We start from the raw sequence: 12,334 nt of genomic DNA on the forward strand, positions 1-12,334 counted from the left end.
TACTATGTGTCGAGCACTGTTCTAAGCGCTGGGGTAGACACAGGGGAATCAGGTTGTCCCACGTGGGGCTCACAGTCTTAATCCCCATTTTACAGATGAGGTAACTGAGGCACCGAGAAGTTAAGTGACTTGCCCAAAGTCACACAGCTGACATGTGGCCGAGCAGGGATTCGAACCCATGACCTCTGACTCCAAAGCCCGTGCTCTTTCCACTGAGCCACGCTGAATTCGGTCATTCAACAGTATTTACTGAGCACTTACTATGTGCAGAGCACCGTACTAAGCGCCTGGAATGTACAGTTTGGCAACAGAGAGAGACCATCCCTGCCCAATGACGGGCTCACAGTCTAAATGGGGGAGACAGCTAGCAAAGCAAAAGAAAACAAAACAAAAACAAGACAACATCAAGATAAATAGAATCAAGGGGATGTACATCCCATTAACAAAATGAATAGGGTAACAAATAATATATACAAATGAGGACAGTGCTGAGGGGAAGGGGGAGGAGTAGAGGGGGGTGAGAGGGGAGGAGAGGCGGGGCAGAGGGAAAGGGGGCGCTCAGTCTGGGAAGGCCTCTTGGAGGAGGTGAGCTCTCAGTAGGGCTTTGATTTATCCCCCCAGAGCTTAGAGCAGTGCTTTGTACACAGTAAGCACTTAACAAATGCCATCATCATCATTATCATTATTATTATTATTATCCACTAGACCACACTGCTATGATACTGAAATAGACTTGCGGTTGCAAATCTATACGGTCCTTGTTGGCAGGGACCATCTATACCTACTCTTTTGGACTGTACTCTCCCAAGCGCTTAGTACAGTGTCCAGCACACAGTAAGTGCTCAATACCATTGAGTGAAACTGACTAGAAGTCCCGCTCTGATAGGGGAGGAGTCATCCACTTATTAGCTGCCCTGTGCCCTCACCATAGCAACCTGACATGTGCGGTGGCAAAGATGACTTTGACAGAGCCAGCAAATCCTTGAAACGAGCACGCCTAGCGTGTGTAACTCCGGCCGGTGTGGGCGGAGAAGGAAGTGACCGGCACGGCTCCCCGTTCCGGAGGGCTCTCGGGCAGATCGCGGGGCTAAGCCGGGAGCCGCACAACAGGACGGAGGCCTCTTTCACCCCCGTGCTCTCGCCCTCGGGCCCTCTCGCTTCCTGTCCTGGAAAGCCTGCACGCACCGGTCTGCCCGCCGGGGTCTGGGGACCTGGGTCCCTTGGTCGTTGGGCAGAGACGGGTGCTGTGCCAGGGGGCTGGGGTCTGCAGGGACCCAGGCAATAAAGCCAGCTCGATTCCCACAACCATTTGCTGCCGTTCGCTGTCGGATCGGGGACAGGGGAAGGAGTCACGTGGGGTTGTGGGCTAACGGAGATGTGCTGGAGCTTGGAATTGGACACATCCAATTATCATTCTGCCTTTCAAAGCCTAATTAGAATCGTATCTCCTCCAAGAGGCCTTCCACACCTAAGGCCTCATTTCCTCCACTCTCTCTCTTCTGCTTCGTCCTCCCGCTTGGATTCGTACTCTTAATTCACCCTACCGTCAGTCCCAGGGCACGTAAGTATAAATCCATAATTTATTTTAACGTCTGTCTCCCCTTGCAGACTGTGAGCCCCTTTCGGTCAGGGAATGTGTCCACCAGCTCTGCTGTAGTCCTCTCCCAAGTGTTTAATACAGTGCTGTACACACAGAAGCTGAATGATTGATGAGGATAATAATAATTGTGACATTCAAGTGCTTATTACATACCACTGTATCAACTCTGTTTCATCATCATCATCATCATCATAATGGTATTTATTACGTGCTTACTACGTGCTGGGGTGGATATAAGCAAATCAGGTTGAACACAGTCCCTGTCCCACAAAGGGCTCACGGTCTCAATCTCCATTTTGCAGATGAGGCACCTGAGGCTCAGAGAAGCAAGGCAACTTGGCCAAGGTCACACAGCGGACAAGTGGCAGAGTCAGGGATTGGGACTCGGGACCTCCTGACTCCCAGGCCCATGCTCCATCCACTACGCCATGCTGCTTCTCATACTTTCCAGAGCACCTAGCACAGTGCTCAGCATCCAGTATACACTCAGTACAGGTGATCGATTGGCTGAGCGACGAGGGTGGTGACCATCTGGATGGGAAGGAAGAAGCAGATCCGGAACATGTGGAGGAAAAATCGGCAGGATTTAGTGACAAAGTGAGAGCTGTGAGCTGCTGGAGAGCAGAAAGGATCGTGCCTACCAACTCTGGGATTCCCCCTAAGGCTTTACTAAACACCAGTGGTTGATCAGAAGACGTGAGGAATGGAGGATCACACCGAAGTTGCGGGTTTCTGGGATGGGGAGGACAGCGGGGTGGCCATTTGGGATGAGCAAATTGGGTTTACGAGGGAAGACCAGAAATTCAGTTTTAGCTTTACTCGACTTGAGGTGCCGGCTAGACGTCCAGGTGGAGATCACCTGGAGGCAAGAGGAAAGGCAAAACCGCAGGGCAGGTGAGAGGTCAGGTCTAGCAAGATGGGTTCGGGTGTCATCCTTCAAACTTCGACTGTTGTCCTCTCATCCGGTCGTTGTGGGATTTGGTGAACAGTGGAGCTCCTGGATCCTCTTCCATCAGGACTCGGGGAGGGGGGCGGTGGTCTGTGGGACAAGCCCTCCCACCCCCACCTGCCATGATCATGCTAACTCTCCAAGGCCTAGAGGGGACTATCAGCACCTGTCTAAACATTTCTCAAGCCTTCTCCCAAACATGCCGTTTTCTTCTGGTGTCCCTAACTTTTCCATCTGAGAAGCCCATATCGACCTCCATGATTTTCATCTACCTCTTGTTGCTATTTTCTGCCCACACAGCTTACGGTGGTTGAAACAGGTTTAACATCCACTGCCTGACGAAGGGTTTCCTCTGATTTATCTTGAACCCACCATTTTCACATTTTGGGGATGTCCTCTAAGCCCGACGATATAGAATTTGACGGGCTGCAGTTTGCTGTCCACAACGCTCATGATTTTGCAGTCTTCAACCTCACCCTCCCTCCTTGCAGCCTGAAGAGTCCGACTCCAAAAACGTGACGTAGAACCGCATCTGATAATCTAGGTCGGAGTTTAACACGGATTTCTAGAACAGCCAAACGATGTATCTTGCTTTATTTTTTGAGCTAGTAACCAACTTCAAATATTGTATGAACTCTTGCTACATAATAATGACCTGAGGAAAATATATTCTGCATTATATTTAATTGACAAAATATTGAGTCCTCTGCTGCTCACATTCTCAGGCTGTCACTTACTCCAGTGAAGAACATCTCCTGTAAGATCACATTTTAAAAGAAGAAATTACCTTTCTATATTAGGAAAGCTATTACAAAACAAACACTGCATGGAGACAAGAAGTGTCAATTTTATTGTTTTTTGGTTAATTAGACCTTTCAGCTGTGTTCCTGTGAAATCCGTTCATCAGAATCTGCCACCCGCTCCAATGAACAGCGTCCCCAGAATGTGGGGGTGAATGAAATACAAAGAGGAGCAGCAAAAATAATAATAATAATAATTTAAAAACCCCTCTAAATCTCAATCCATCTCTCACCCTGCCCCTAGGCTAATGCACCTATCTCTGTTTAGTCTTGCAATCCAACCGAGCACTACTGGAACAAATGCTTAGGTAATGACATCTTTTTAATACCCTTGCCCTTAAAGACTGGTAACAAACAGAGCATTGTACCCTTTTAGCTTCCCTTTAACAAAAGGAAAATAAAGCCTGATACTGTACCTATCCCAAGTGTGTACTTGAAGCGCGTATATCTGAGGAGAGTCACGTTGGGTTTTATACAGAAGTGACTAATGGAGTTTCATACTTTTGCCCTTTTCCGAGGGTCTGCCCTCAGCAGATAAACACACAAACCTTCTTGTGTAGCACTAACTGACGTCAGCTGTTGCTTAGTAACAATATTTCGTGCAAAAGTGGTGCTACGGGAACTGTATTTTCAATTGAAAAAAAAAGAAGAATGACACCACACAGGTTTGGTCAAATTAGCAAACTAGGAGAAACTCTTTTCAGAATATTTCAATTTATTTTTTTAAGAATGCCGATTAACTAAAAACCTCGAACTACCATGAACATTTGATGATCACAATAAATATTTATTTTTCAGTCTTTGTAAAAACTAAAAAAGTCATTAATTAGGGAATGTACAAATGGCTGAATTCTCTAGTTCTCATACTGCAATTCAATACACACAGCAACAATTTTGATCAAATATTTCACTGAAAAACATCTGCAGAAACAAAGCCCTCCTTGTTCTCTTAGAAGAAAAAAAAAAGTCACCGAACTTTACTGCTGTCATTTTCTGACCTGTTAAAAACATTTAATGTACTTAAAATCCATGAAAAAAGTGCCACTTATTCAAGAGTCACTGAAAAAAAGTTACTCTTTAAATCTACAAAAATCTCACGGCATTTTAAAGTGCTTCAAGTGCTCCCCCTGCTTGACTGACAATTCAAGAAATTCTGTTTGGGGAGACTTGAAGTATCAATTACATATCAATTTTCTTTTGTAGAAAAGTAATGACCAGAGACTACTTAAAGAGTGACGGAAGTCATATCCACCCTGTTGGTTTTCTTAGCGACTACTCGTGCCAGAAACGGATAGACCTCTGAAACCGACTGTTCGCATTCGATTTCCCCATCAGACATTTCAGAATGAATCCCGACATCTCCCGGGGCCCGGTAACACGAAAACAAAAGATCCAAACCGCCCCGCTACAAAGGTCTTGTGACAGAGTTCTTAATCAAGGTGAAACTGCAGGACATTTTACATGCAGAAAGTGATGCTCGTGAAAACCTTCATCCAAATATCTATTCATGGATGAAACAATGATCATGATGATGGTATTTGTTAAGTGCTTTCTATGTGTCAAGCACTGTTAGATACAAGCTAATCAGTTTGTCCCTGTCCCACACAGTCTTTAGGTTGTGAACCCCTCTAGACTGTGAGCTCGTTGGGGGCAGGAGCTGTCACTCTTTATTGTTGAACTGTACTTTCCCAAGCGCTTAATACAGTGCTCTGCGCACAGTAAGTGCTTAATACACTTGAATGAATTGAATGAACGAACGTGTCCCCAGCAGAGTATCCAGTGAGAGCCCCGGCAGGGAGTGTGTCTGCTATTATACTGTTCTGTGGTACTTTCCCCAGCGCTGAGTACAGTAAGCGCTCAATAAATACGACTGGCTGGTTTCCAGGCTGCCTTTGACAGGTTGCATGCCCTGTGCCAGAACACCCTGAAACCAGAAGCTGGGGGGAAGAAAGAAAAGGCTGGAATAAGGAAGGGAAAAGAGTAGGCTCCCTGAGTCCCCTCCGTCAGTGACCACCCTCTAGGAATCCGGCTGAAGATCCGGCTTCCCAACCGATCCACTCCAGCCACGGTCCAAAACGCTGGGGCGAAGGGGTTCTGCCGACTGCATTCGCTACAGAATTACAAGTCGCCACAAGTTTGGCTGTCTCCTCTTCTTCCACTCCTTCATCCTCCAACTCCCCCCCGCCACTCTTAAGTGAGAAAGTGAGAAAGAGAAGCAGTGTGGCTCAGTGGAAAGAGCCCAGGCTTGGGAGTCAGAGTTTAGGGGTTCGAATCCCGGCTCTGCCACTTGGCAGCTGTGTGACTGTGGGCAAGTCACTTACCCTTCTCTGGGCCTCAGTTCCCTCATCTGTAAAATGGGGATTAACTGTGAGCCTCACATGGGACAACCTGATTACCCTGTATCTACCCCAGCGCTTAGAACAGCGCTCTGCACATAGTAAGCGCTTAACGAATACCAACATTATTATTAAAGCCAGGAGAGGTTTAGGTGTGGCCTTCGACAGTTTAGAAGTCTTTACGTGGCCCTCCAGCCCAAATATTTGACTACCTCCGCATTATGGTATTGGGTTTCATCAGCCAGGCTAACAATCATCTCGCACAAGGTCCCTGCCGTCTTGGCATAAAGGACAAAACTCACCATTGGGTATTTGTACTACTTTCTTTAGCCTATGGGTCGGAGGGTTCCATTCTGGGAAATAATAAATCGGATTCGCTCCTTCGCAGTAAGGAGAGGCTTCTCAAAGATATGGAATCAAAATATAAATTCTACCATTTTATTTATGTATTTATATTAATGTCTGTCTCCCTCTCTAAACTGGGAGTTCTTTGTGGGCAGGAATGTTTCTGCTTGTTGTTATATTGAACTCTCCCCAGCGCTTAGCACAGTGCTTAGCATGCAGTGAATGCTCAACAAATATGATTGAATGAATGAATAAATATGGCGGTAAGCCTTAAAAATCCAATAGTTACCAAACTGCTTGGCTAACAGGCGTTCTATGGCCTTAGAGCTTGGGAAACAAGAAAAAACAATGTGGACTTACTAAAAACCAAGGTCTGGAATCTATTATTTGTTTGTTTTTTTAATCCATTCAACAACAATTAATTGTAGCTAACTGCTTGTCATATACATAATTACGTTCAACTAACTATCCTATACTATTCATATATTCAGGAAAGCTGGGATACTCAAAAATGAACATACACCTGACTCTTTCCACGGGGGAACTCTGGAGCCAGCGGACTGATGTAATATTTTGTATAGTGATAAAATCATGATTTTTAGAAATGACCAATTAACCCAAGGTTTGACGATACAATAAAGGCTAGACTATTTGGGCCAGTGAAATCTTTAGTGATAATAATGTTGGTATTTGTTAAGCGCTGACTATGTGCCGGGCACTGTTCTAAGCGCTGGGGGAGATACAGGGTCATCAGGTTGTCCCGCGTGAGGCTCACGGTTAATCCCCATTTTACAGATGAGGTAACTGAGGCACAGAGAAGTGAAGTGACTTGCCCACGGTCACACAGCTGACGAGTGGCAGAGCCGGGAGTCGAACCCATGACCTCTGACTCTTAAGCCCAGGCTCTTTCCACTGAGCCACGCTGCTTCCCCTAGTGCACTCCTGCAATAATATTCTCTTTCGCTCACTCCCAGACCAGAACTAATAATAACGGTGATGATGATAGAATTTGCTAAGCATTTACTAGGAGCCAAGTACTGCATTATACGCTGGGGTAGATAGAAGATATTCAGGTCCCACGTGGGGCTCACAGTCCTATGTAGCAGGGAGCACAGATATTGAATCCCCATTCTGCAGCAGAGGGAACTGGGGCACAGAGAAGTGAAGTCACTTGCCCAAGGTCACCCAGCAGGTACCTGGCAAATCTTCTGACTCTTGGGTCTGTGCTCATTTCCTAGGGCAGGCTGCATCTCTAAGCCTTCATTAATAACAATATTTGTGGTTTTTGTTAAGTGCTGATTTGACCAATGTGGTCTACAAAGTCGTGGTGTCTGAAAAACATTCTCTGGTTCCTTAACAGCATTCTAGTCAAAATCCTGAGAGAAAACATGATATGAAAGAATGGCGTGTACCCTGAGAAAATACTGGTTAAGCATCTCTAATCTGCCTCGGGTAGCTCAGCAGCATGGCCTAGTGGAAAGCGCACGGATTTAGGAATCAGAGGACCTGGGATCCAACCCCTGAACTGCCACTTGCAGGATGTGTGATCTTGGATCCGTCACTTCGCTTCTCTGGGCCTCAGTTGTCTCATCTGTAAAATGGGGATTAGGACTGTGAGCCTCATGTGGGGCAGAGTCTATGTCCAACCTGATTTTCTATTAGCTATTTCAGAGCCTCATACAGTGTCTGACACATTACAAGCGGGCAACAAATACCATAAGAATAGTTGCAGGACAGGATGTGAATCTGGTAAAGGCATAAGTGGAAAAGGTTTTAGTAAGTTTTAATTCATTCATTCAATCGTATTTATTGAGCGCTTACTGGATGCAAAGCACTGTACTAAGCGCTTGGAAAGTACAATTCGGCAACAGATAGAGACAATCCCTGCCTAACAACTAGGGCATAGGTAGTTTTTACTTCTATTTTATGACTAACATTGGTTATCAAGTTATGTCTTTTGAAACAGAGTACAGTCATTCTCTGCTACAATGAGTGTTTTCACTTTTGCTTTGGAAAGAAGATAAAAGATCAGGGCAGCAGTTACGGCAACCTGGCTGAAAATGACTATGAACTGGCTACCCGTGGAGCTTCGCCGGGAATGCGGTTCGATCAGTCAATCGACGATATTTATTGAGTGCTTACTGTGCGCAGAGCTCTGTACTAAGTGCTTGGGAGAGTACGAAAGTCGGTAAGCACGTTATCTGCCCACAGTGATTTTCAGAAAAATGACAAGATCTTATGGTATCATTCCTTCAATAGTATACCAAAGGATACCAATTGTAGCTAATTTATAATAATAATAATAGTAACAATAACTGTGGCATTTGTTAAGTACTTGCTAAGTGCCAAGCACTGTACTCAGTGGTGGGGTAGATACAAGGTCCCACATGGGACACACAGTCTTAGTAAGAGGGAGAACATGTACTGAATCCTCATTTTACCAATGAGGCACAGATAAGTTAACTGACTTGCAAAGTCCCACAGCAGACAAGTGACGGAACCGAGATCGGAACCCAGGTCCTCTGACTCCCAGGCCCATGGCTCTTTCCAATTGGCCACGTAGCTTTTTATTGTATTTCTTCAGCACTTACTGTCACCAGACCATTATAATAAGTACTTGGGCGCATACAGTACAGCAGTGTTGGTAGACAACGATCTCTGCCCACAAGGCGCTTACGTTATTTACCAGAAATCGAGTTTTTAAGGAGCGCCAAATAGGTTTCCACCACATCGTGTCAAAACTATATCAGAGAAATAAGTGAAATGCAATAACTCATGTCTACCCAACAACAGAGATCGGATGTCTAAAGACGAATGGACAACAAGCTTACTCTACCCAGATCCGGAGGGGTTGCAGAAGCCTGAAATGGGGAAAACCGTTCTGTCGAACCAAAAGCAAAAACACATCAGAAGGTCTGATGGGAGTGATCACGTACTCGATCCATTTCACCCAGCAACCTATTGACTGCTATCATTTCATTCCTATCCTAGGCCAGACATCACCACAGACACCTGGATTTCAAAAGTTGGAAGAGTCCTTCAAACTGCACGGATGCTTGAAACAAATATGGCTCTCTCTAAATTTTCAAGAGTGCTTCTCTCACCAATTGTTGTTAGAAAGCGCTAGCTTCCCCGAGACATTCAAGCATCTTAAGATCTGACCTCTGTCTCTAAACAATTCGCTAACAATTCAAGAGAATGGTAAAAACTTCCTTGCAAAATATACACTAACACTCACATTCAGGTCTTACTCAAATGTGCTACTGCTGAACTGATTCTGAAGGACAGATGCTGAGGAGAGAAACTTAAAAGCTGAAAATGTCAAGAGGAAAATGGCAAAGATACTGTTGGTAGCTTGGCTGAGTTTTTACTTGGTTTCACTGTTGTTCAGAGTCCATTCTAATTGCTTGCGGCGACTGTCCTTCCCCACTCGACTATAAGGAATCGTTTTCTTTAAATGAAATTGACACATCAGCAGGAACAAGGACAGTTTTGTGCTTCTATGTAAAGCAGAAGGAAAGTGAAGATATGGGATACTAAAGAGACGGTTAATGTTTTTATACTGTATCAAAAAAAAACTCATCTTGGCTCAGCTAACCGAAATATAGGAGCACTAAGGCGTAAGAATAAAGAGCATGGGAAGAAGCCCCACTGAAAGATAAAAGAAAAAAATTAAAGATCACTCCCAAAAAGACTGATGAATTCTAACTTATTAAATCCCAGCAGCATTCCCAAGGGACTTTAAGGAATCGGTGACAATTACTGCAGGGCCACTGGCTACTGTTTCAGATAATTTGGGAAAGGCCGATGAAATGACTAAAGTCTGCATGCCAAGCACGAGGTCCATGTTTTGAAATGGCAAAAGCGGTGTCCTTCAAAATTATTCATCATTTTAATTCCACTATTAAAGAGCCAAATAAACCTTCAATTTGCAAATCCTAGAAGATCATTTACAATTTACTATCAACTCTTTTAAATCCTGCTGATTCCTCCTCCACAATGTTTCCCACATCCACTCCTTCCTCCCCACCCTAATGGCCACCACCCTGGACAAGCCCTCATCAGCTTCCGGCTAGATCACCGCTTCAACCACCTCCCTTCAGCCGCTCCCCTCTTCAGTCTAAAATACAAACAGCTTCTCGGATCGTATTCCAAAAACGCCTACCAGAATGTAGTCATATCCTCAAAAAACTTCTCATATCTACCCATTTCTTGCCACTTTAAACAAAAGTTCCTAATTAATGCCCTTAATACCATCATGCAAGGGTGGAGGGGTGCCCAGCTCTCTCCGCCATTACTCCTTGTGAAAAAAGGTTCCTCCATTTTCTCGAAGGACTGTACATATTAGCCCTCCGTTTCCTCTGAGCGGTAAACAAGGCCACCTTCCCTACCCCTTATCATTATCCACCTCAGGAGTCAGAAATGAGATTCCCCACAAGGAAAACCCCCACATTTCCACCAGGAAGGAAATACCCTTATGCCTTCTCAGGACTAGGAATTTATTTCCTGCAGAAGCCTGGAATAAGAAGCAACATGGCCTAGTGGATAAAGCACAGGCCTGGGAGGCAGAAGGACCTAGGTTCTAACCCTGGCTCTGCCGCATCTGCTGTGTGACCTTGGGCAAGTCGTTTCATTTATCTGTGCCTCAGTTACCTTACTTGTAAAATGGGGATTACATGTGGGACATGGACTGTGTCCGACCTGATTAGCTTGGCTCTACCCCAGCGCTTAGTACAGTGCCTGGCAAGAGTAAGCACTTAAGTACCATTAAAAAAAAAATTTCCCTACCCCCTATGGGGGCCATAGTAGGGTAGACTGGTCTTTTGGAACCAGGTGGAAGTGAAAGTGGATGAGATAGGAGGGTTTGTAGGGTACAGGAAAGAAAGGATATGGGAGCTGGAAGAAGAGAGAGTACCTAGCTCTAGTGCAGTAGCAGGGAAGACAGAAACCTAAGCAAAAAGAGAAAGTTGAAAGGAAATGGAAGGGATTCTACCCATCTTTTCTTTCTTCTTCTTCTTCTTATAGTATTTATTAAGGGCTTACTCTGTGCCAAGCATTGTACTAAGCACCAGGGTAGAAACAGGATAATCGGATTGGTCACAGGCCCTGTTCCATATGGGGCTCACAGTCTAAATAGGTGGGATTTGGATTTAATCTCCATTTTACCAATGAGAAACGTGAGGCACAGAGAAGTTAACAGACTTGGCCAAGGCAACGCGGCAGACAAGTGGCAGAGCTGCAATAGAACCCAGGTTCTATTACTTCCGAGCCCTTGCTTTTTCCATTGGGCCATGCCTCTTCCTTCATTTTTTCTCTCTCTTTTTTCTCTTCTTCTAAGGAAGAAATCAAGAATTTTCAAGATGGCTGGAATTCAACAACTCAATCGCACCTGGAGGCCCTGTTTCTTCCCCTCATTTTTGTTCTAAAGCCTCTTTCTTGTAGCCAAGTATCCAAAATGCTGTGTCTGGGTAAAAAATTCACTCCATCTACAGGAACTCGCCGGGGCCAAGCAGCGTGTACCGTCAGAACCAAGCACTTCCCTTAAGAGAGCTTGTTAAAACGGGGCTTCAGCGTCTCCTCATTTCTGTACAGCTTTTATATATCCCATATGATATTCCCATCAAAGAGCTAGGAAAATATGGTCTAGACCAGGGCTTCGAAAATGTTGTTGCCAACTCATGACTGAAGTGAAGAGTTCAACACAATAACAGACTGGCAAGGAACCAGGCACTTTTTTTGAAAAGGGGAAAAAAAAAAAAGACATCTGCTCTGGCTCCGATCATCTGAGTGACATGCTGCAGCCAGCGGGTTAAGTAAGATGTTAGGCACGCTTTGCTCAGCCCGGGGCTCTCCAAAAGCCTCATTTGGTTGACGTGGGGCAGTACAGGGAAAGAAGAACTTCTGCCAATTGTGGGGTTCGAATTTGACCAAGGTAGTCCCGAATGCCTTCCCTTGGCGCTTAGAACAGTGCTTGGCACATGGTAAGCGCTTAACAAATACATAATGATTACTATTATTATTATTTTATGTATCAGTTCTCTGTAGTCGCTACTTCTGAGATCACCTGTCTGCAACCCAGCTCTGACCCCTTAGTTCATGCGGTCCCCCACCTCTCCCTGGACAGTCTACAGCTGTCCCTCCTCTTGGACAGAACACGGGCCTAGGAATCAGGGGACCTGGGTTCTAAACCTGCCTCCTCCCGCCTTCCTGCTGTAACCTTGGGCAAGTCGTTTCACTTGCCCAGACTGAAACCCCCTTTTCCCTCTGCTCCCCCTCCCCTCCCTTCCTCCCCGACCCTCTGCTC

General features: G+C 45.3%; 1 protein-coding gene and 1 non-coding gene across 4 annotated transcripts in view; both read right to left on the bottom strand.

Moving 5' to 3' along the window:
• The window catches only part of PDE3B (phosphodiesterase 3B), a 166,888-nt gene that overhangs the window by 117,167 nt on the left and 37,387 nt on the right, over positions 1-12,334 (bottom strand). The gene's annotated exons all lie outside the window — the stretch shown is intronic.
• Positions 3,127-4,894, bottom strand: LOC103170298. The gene is made up of 2 exons (XR_486080.3): positions 3,766-4,894; positions 3,127-3,304 (listed from the first exon to the last, which is right to left on the bottom strand). It is a non-coding gene; the product is annotated as an uncharacterized LOC103170298 (transcript).

The sequence above is a fragment of the Ornithorhynchus anatinus genome, chromosome 3 (assembly GCF_004115215.2).
Source record: "Ornithorhynchus anatinus isolate Pmale09 chromosome 3, mOrnAna1.pri.v4, whole genome shotgun sequence".
NCBI classification, from domain to species: domain Eukaryota; kingdom Metazoa; phylum Chordata; class Mammalia; order Monotremata; family Ornithorhynchidae; genus Ornithorhynchus; species Ornithorhynchus anatinus.